The sequence below is a fragment of the Rhinolophus sinicus genome, chromosome 5 (genome assembly GCF_057876585.1).
Source record: "Rhinolophus sinicus isolate RSI-liver-muscle chromosome 5, RSI-T2T, whole genome shotgun sequence".
Lineage (NCBI taxonomy): Eukaryota > Metazoa > Chordata > Mammalia > Chiroptera > Rhinolophidae > Rhinolophus > Rhinolophus sinicus.
This window is the reverse complement of record NC_142505.1, coordinates 97,046,089-97,054,338: the sequence shown is the minus strand read 5'-3', so window position 1 is coordinate 97,054,338 and position 8,250 is coordinate 97,046,089.

The window sequence follows — 8,250 nt, the reverse complement described above, 5'->3', positions numbered from 1 at the left end:
GACACCTCTCATGGGCTGAGTAGTGTTTCCTGCCACCTCACAGCCCCGAAGTTCATGTGTTGAAGTCTTAACCCGCCATGCTTAGAATGTAACTGTGTTTGGAGACAGAGCCTTAACAGAAGTAATTCATTTAAAATGAGGTCCTTAGGGTGGATATGCTGGTGTCCTTATGAGATGAAGACACAAACAACACAGAGGGAAGGTAGCCGATCAGCAAGCCAAGGAGAGAGGCCTCAGAAGCAACCCACCCTGCCCACACGTTGGTCTTGTACTTCTAGCCTCCAGAATTGTCAGAAAATAAAGCTTGGTTCAAGTCCCCAGTGTGTGGCCTTCTGTTACGGCAGCCCAAGCACACTAAATACAGCATCTATGTCAGGATGAGCCTTAGATTTTGTCAATTATTAATCGTGCAAGCAATACATTCCTCCCATAAAATTCAACAGTCCTGTTTGAGTACTTGCTAGGTGCTAAGCCCTGTGGTGTTGCCTGCTGCTTTCTTCGTTCCCAGTTCTTTCCATCTCCCTTTCATGCCTGCTTTCCCCATCTCCCCTCAGCCAACTCTCTCCTTCAGCATCCCTCCACACCACCCTCACCCCTCTGCCTCTATGCACGAGTCAGGACTGAAAGATGACTTGCTTTCCTGCCCTAGTTACATGCCAGCTTTCAACCTAGGATTGCAGAACAGCGTGCTTAACTCGCTTAGGACCCTTCTGGAAGATGAAGATGCTCTTAACTCTGAGCCCTGCCCATGACTACTCCCCTGGATTAGTCTCCCATGGTGCCCCCAATGGGCTGTCTCTTCTAGTGTGCCAGTGTATGCGTGCAGGAAGCCAGAAGCCAGCTGTGGCCTGGGCTCTGAGCAGCGTACCAATGGCAGTCAGCTCCTACCTCTGCAGTGGGGCTGCGCGATGGAGGGGAGGGATGGTGGGGATGCACAGTGCGGTGTGTGCCATCGCCATGGAAACCCCTCCAACTCTGCAGGCTCCGGAGGAAGGCAGGGCCTGTGCAGCCTGTTCCACTGTGTGCTCCGAGAAGTGGCTCGTCATCCGGGCCCCTCTAATGGGAAAGAGAGGCCACTTTACAGGGAGTGTAGGCACAAGTCCTTCTGGGAGCCTGTGCACATAGGGACATGCACGAGCGACTTTGCTGTCCTACTTCTTGCTATAGTTTAATTCCATAAACTCATTGTTTGTGTACCCCAGGCAAGGCTTTGGACTTGGAAACTCAAAGGTAACGCCTCCGCAGGCGTTCACTCTAGCTGCAACCAGGGTGGGAGATTTGCCATGTGTTGCTGGAGCACAAACGTGGCTAATTGGTCCTCAAAAGCCACTAAATGCAGCATGTTCTAAAGTGAGCTTTGGGCTTGCCACGAGATGCCAGAACCAGCCCTGTGAGCATCAACCATCAGGTCAGGAAAGGGTCTGAGAGAGGAGATGTTTCGCCTCTGGATGTCTGCAGGGAAAAGCCACGTCCATGGTGGGAGGGAGTGGTTCCTCCCCTTCCTGTAGGCAAGAGTCGCTCTAAATGAACTGCACACAAAGGATTGGACCTGCAAGAGGAGAGTGGCATCTTAGAAATTGGAGGCCAACCTGGAGCCACCACGGAGCCAAGTGGGGTTAGAGGGCTCTTGGCGCAGTATTCTGGGAACCTGTGAATGTGGTGTGTTTGTTTCAATCTTTTCACAGCACTAGGAGGAGAAAGGGGGATCACTGGCCTTATGGGGTCTTGAACTTCAACACTGGTACCCGCTCCTGGTCCGGAGATGTCTCCCCTGCTGGAGTAGCAGACTGCCTGAAGGTCCTCTGATGTGGTGTGCCTGAGAACCTTGACCCCAACCCATTCTCTGTGGTCCTCAAATGTGTGTGGAAAGGAACCCAATGGCTATTAATGGATGGGCAGAGGCCGTGGATGGCCCCTGGACCAAGCAACAGGAGACCCCACCTGGGAAAGGCATGGGAAGAGGCGTGGCTGCCATTCTCGGGAGGGATGGGGTCCGCAGACATAGAGAACTGAGTGGTCACACACACCCCCACAGAGAGCAGAGGCTACCAGCATCACCTAGAGCCCAACACCCAGAACGAAGCCTGGACCCTCCCCATGACCAACGTAGCCTGTCACACCAGCAGATTCTCTCCTCCCTCCAGCTGTCCTCCCTGGCACTGGGCTTCAGGGGAGAGGGGAAGTGTGTGGAGAGCAGACCATGTACCACAAGTCTTCAGTCCCAGCTCGAGCCTGTCTGGGGACAGAGAGCTTACAGTGAGTTTGAGACGGAAATTTTAAAGTGAACAGGACTGAGACATACTCCAAGCCAAATTTGAATTTTAACCAAAATAACTAGAAAACTATGGAATCTGTTAAGATGCTGTTGAGCTCTAGCAGGGCAGAGAGGTCAACAAAACACCATTGGTAGTCACTGAAGAAAGAAAACCAAGTTCACATTTCCACCCTGAGGACCTGGACCTTCTCAGTCAACAGGTGGGTGGGGCTGTGAGAAAACACAAACAGGATGGAGTTGTGTGGCAGGGGAGGGGGTGAGGGCTGCCCAAGAGACAGCCGGACAAACGGGCAGACACAGCTCAGTGTGGGAAGTGCTAGAAGTTTACGTGTCTGGGATGAATTGGGCAAATAGGAGGATACCTAGCCGAGTCTTGGGGTATCAGGAAAGGCCCCTGAAAGGGAAGTGTCTCAGTGGAGAGCTAAAAGATGGATAGGCAGAAGCCCCGTTTGCGAAGAGCTTTCCAGGAGAGGAATCACACATTATCTCCCGCATGGCCTTGGGAGCCACTTTATCCCAAGGGCAGTGGGGCATCATTAAAACTTAAGTGAAATGGGGAATGACTGCCTAATAATGGGTTTCTCTTCCGTGGTGATGAAATGTTCTGACATTAGATAGTGGTGATGGTGGCCAACATTGTGAATGTACATTTTAAAATGGTTAAAATGGTGAATTTTATGCTCTGTGAATTTTACCTCAGTTAAAAAAAAGTAAATGACACCTGGGAGGAACTTTCAATCCCACCAAGACCAATTTACCCTCTGGCCTGAAACAACAAACAGGACAAATATAGGAAACAATGGTTTCTAAGAAAATAGGCATCAGGCAACAGAGGACAGCGATCCCTGAGGAATGGGAAATAAAGGATCTGTGTCCTATGATTGCCACAGAGTGGGGGGAAAAGGGGGACCCAGGCAGAGCGAAGCCAACCCCACAAGTTGAGAGACAGCAGAGTCAGGGGAGACCAAGGCAGCTAGAGTTTGCAGGGCAGAGCGCTGGAGGAGAGCTGCACAGAGAAAACCCTAGAAATGTGCAGAGGGTCTCCCTCCAGTACTCAGAAGAGCACAGCTCATGGCCTGCACGGGCGAAAACGACCTGAAAGGATTGGAGGGAACAACGCCCGGAGCCCACACATGGCTGGGAAGTGTCCATTCCTAACAGCCAGACTGGAAAACTTCATAATTCATGGAACAGTGGATATAGCACTAAGAGTCTTAACTCATTGCTCAAAAAACTAAAATTAGAACTACCAAATGATCCAGCGATCTCACTTCTGGGTATATGTCCAAAGGTAATAAAAACAGGATCTCCAAGAGCTTTCTGCACTCACATGTTCATTGCATTATTCACAATAATCACGTGTCCATCAACAGAGATTAGATAAAGATGTGGTTTATACAGACAATGGAATATATGCAATGGAACATTATTCCGCCGTGAGGAAGGAAATTCTGCCATCATTTGCAACGACATGAATGGATCTTGAAGGCATTATGCAAAGTCAGACAGACAAAATGCTGTATGATATCACTTATATTTGGAATCTAAAAAAGTTGAACTCAGAAAGAGTGGAATGGTGGTTACCAGGGTCTGGGGTGGGGGGGGGCGGGGTAAGGGAAATGGGGAAATGTTGGTCAAAAGGTAGGAACTTCCAGTTACGAGTTCTGGGGATCTAATGTACCACATGGCGATTACAGTTTATAATACTGTATTACCATATTTCCCCGAAAATAAGACCTAACCAGAAAATAAGCCGTAGCATGATTTTTCAGGATGCTTGTAATATAAAATAAGCCCAAATGGGTCTTTTGGAGCAAAAATTAATATAAGACCCAGTCTTATTTTGAGGGAAATACGGTAGGGCTTATTTTATATTACAAGCATCCTGAAAAATCATGCTAGGGCTTCTTTTCCGGTTAGGTCTTATTTTCGGGGAAACACCTTACGTACTTGAAAGTTGCTAAAAGATCTTAAATGTTCTTACCACAAAAAAGAATGGTAATTATGTGACATTATGTTAGCTAACGCTATGGTGGTTAATCATTTTACAATATCAAATCAACATGTTGTCTACCTTAAACTTACACAATGTTGTATGTCAACTATATCTCAAAGAAGCTGGGGGTAGGAAGGAAGAGCCTGGATATTGGGGCCAGACAGACAGTTTTTATTCTAGGCACCAATAACCTACCAGCTGTGTCTCTTATACTTCAGTGACCAGAGCACAGGCGGAGGGAGTGGTCCTTCATAGCAGGAGGGACACCTCTGTTGCAAGGTACTGGAAGCTTCTAGAATAAATGGTAGCAATTTGAAGACATTCCTAACTGGTGGCTCCTACATCCTCTACCAGGGAGGGACAGTTCCCGAGAGGCAGAGTGGTGGGGAAAAGGTGTAAGTTTAAAGAGTGGAGAAGGTATGAAAACTGCTGACTCCACGTGGGAGAATGAGTATTAGGGTACGATTGTCAGACAGTGCTGCGTGCCCAAGTCAGCTCACAAAGCTGGTCGATCCTGAATCCTTAGGGATGCAGGTTACCTCCCTTGGGTGATTTTCTCCAGGCTCCAGGGACGATCTTCAGTTCTCAAAAGGCACTAATACCCAAAGTACCACGGCCCACCCCTAGCCTCCTTGAAGGCTGTTTCAGAACCAACAGCCCCAACCCCAACTCAAGTCAGCTATCCCAGAACCTTAGGGGCAGTTATCAAGGTAAGGCTAAAACCTGACGCCCCCAACCCCACAGGGAGGTCCGCGGGAAATCAGCAAGAGGAAGGCTCTCTCTCCAGACTCCAGGTTCTCAAGGTTCCAGAGGGAAGGGCAGTGTCTCTTTCTTTCAGAGGGCCAAATGGTATAATCCTACTAACATACACACTTTTATAAATTTAAACTATGCTAATATCCCATATGCACACACGAGGTCGCCCTGGTAAGAGATAAGAATATAGCTTTAAAGGTATTTTTACACTCAAAAATAAACTTGACAGTAAAGTACCTAAAACTCACAAAAGGCTTACTGCACATCAAGCCCGTGTTGTGTTCTTGCATTAGTTCATATAATCCTTCTAACAAGCTTTCAAGATCAATTTTATTATGAGTCTCACAGATGAAAAAACAAGTTCAGAGAGGTTCAACAATGTGCCCAAGGTCACACCGCAACTAAGTTGCTGAGCTAGGACCCGATTCTTGAAGCTGTACACCTCCCTGTGGTGCATTTCTGTATCACAAAACTAGCATGTATTTAAAGTAAAAGTGCTCCTAAATACAGAGGGTGCCAAAAAAATGTATACACATTTTAAGAAAGGAACAAACTATATCAAAATTACGCTGATAGTAACCACTCTGAGCACCTCTTGTAGTTGCAGAAGTCAAACACAACTTGTATTCATCTTTTGTTGTCAGTTTATATTGAGTATTACAATTTTAATAGTTTTTTCCTTTCTTAAAATGCGTATACATTTTTGGGGCACCCTCTGTACTGTTCTATAACCCATTTTTTTACACTGAAAACATTCTGTAGGTCTTTCCATGTCCACATGTGAAGATCTACTTTGTCTTTTCCATGAATACAGTTGATTCCACTGTACCGGTATCATGTTTTCCCCCATGATAAACTGTGCAGCAAACATCTTTACAAATACATCTGGGGACCCTCAGATGAGTGTTTTTCCCATGCATCGTTGACTTTTTCCTGTGTCTTCTACCCACTATTTGCCCCCTGCCAATTCTAACTCCTGGACCTCTCTTGAAGCCTTACTCTTTTCTCCACTGTCACCTGCTCAAGGTCATTTCGTCATCTGCAGCAACTGGCGAATTGGTTTCCAAGCCTCCAGAGTGAGGTTCTGAAACACAAACCTGATCATGTCACTTCCCCCACTCTTTTCATAATAAGGTTATAAGGTTTTCTTCATGGCAAAAGACTAAAACAAACATTTCCCCAAAGAGGATATACAACGGCAAATAAGCATATGAAAAGATAGCATCATTAGCCACCAGGGAAATGCGAATTAAAACCACATGGAACTACTACACACCTATTAGAATAGCTAGAGTGAAAAATACTGACCTACCCAGTGCTGACAACAATAAAGAGCAACCGGAACTCTCAGACATCATTGGTTGGAATACGAACTAGTAGAGCCACTCTGAAAGTCTGGCGGTGTTTTATAAAGTTAAACATACACTTACCATATGACCCAGCAATCTCATTCCCAGGCAAACGCCCCAGAGGAACAAAAATGTATATTCACCCAAAAATCTGTACCTGAATGTTCGCAACAGCTCCATACACAAATGCCCCCAACTGGAGACTGTAAGGCTTGCGGCGAGACCAAGAGAGTCAGGCGGGTTGAGCAAAGTGAGTGCTTTACTCTGCACTGCCGGGTGAGGTTCACCAGTCCACAGACAGGGCCGGTGAAGTCGTGCCCAGGGTAGAGGGAGGGAGGCATATATGCGATTTTTGGGGTGGGGGTCGGCTGAGTGAGGTGGCAGATGAGCAGGCACCCCCAGCGCAGATCGGGGCGCGAGCGGCTGTATCCGGAGTTGTTTATCGCACCAGCGGTCTGCTGCCTTTTCTGGGAAACGCCAGGGGCCCCAGTTTCTATCATGCAAGGAGGGGTCTGACTTGGCAGAGGGGTATTTTTGGCTCCTGGACGCTTTGACCATGCCTGCAGCTGACCTAACAGAGACAACCCAAATGTCCCCCAACAGGCAAATGAACAGACAATGGGGACACATCCATACAATGGAACCCCACCCAACAACAGAAAGAAAAGACTATTGGCAAATACAACACAGATGAACCCCAAAGGCACTGCTCTCCAGTCTCAAAAGGCTACATACGGCATGCTGCCACCATGCATACAACATGCTCCACAAGGCAAAACCAGCGAGAGAAAGACGAGTGGTTTCCTGGGGTTAGGGGTGGGGCCAGGGCATGACTGTAAAGCAGAGGGTCAGCAAATGTTTCCTGCAGAGGGCCAGATAGTAAATATTTTAGGCTTTGTGGGCTGTATACGGTTTCTGTTGCCTATTCTTATATTTTTGTTTGCTGATTTTGGTCTTTTGACACTTTACAAATATAAAAAGCATTCTTAGCGTCTGGACCCTAAGAGACCATGGGTCAGATTTGACTCAGGTGGCCTTTGCCGACCCTGCCACATGGACACAGGAAGAGGGAGTCGGGGGTGGGGTGTGTGACGTAATTGTTCTGCATCCTAACTGTGGGGTGGTTACATGAATCTCTAGATGCATCGGAATTCATACATCACTTCCCTTCTTAAAATCTTTCCACGGCACCCAACACTCCTCAGGCAGACTCTAAACCCTTTCCAGTTTACAAAGCCATCTGGCCCCTGCTTAATGCTCCAGACTCACTTGTTCCCAACCACACTCCTCGCCCAAACCTAACGAAGAAAATAAAAAGGCAGCTTTCACTTAACAAGCTGTGTTCTCTTGCCTCCTGGCACATGTACACTGCTCCCTCCTTGCAGAATGCTTCCCTTCCGTCACGTCTCCATGCACGTTCCTGCACAAGGAAGCTTACCCCACCCTTCCCTAGACTGCGCTGGGCTGCGCTCCCTGCATACCCGGCAGGCCCTGGCCCTGCACTCATGAACCTGTATCATGAAAGCGTTTGGTACCATCTTCCCCACTGGACCACAGGCACCTGAGGGTGGGGGTGGTGTATTACGTAACCATCATAGGACTCTAGCACAGTGAGGTCTCAGTAAACGATTTATGAGTAAGCTCATGGAATGAACAAAGTAAACTTAGGAATTTCTACTGCAGTACTGATCCTTTCGTGAGTTAGTATTGTGGCTCCAAAATTGTGGCTCCAAATTCATCTGACAGACTATTAATACATTGAAAAAGCTTTGCGTTTTCCTGTTGAAAGTTAACTGGAAATTGAAGCCCGAAAAATACCAACAGATGAGTTAGCTGGGGGTGGGTGAACCTCCCATAGATAAGGGCACCCGTAA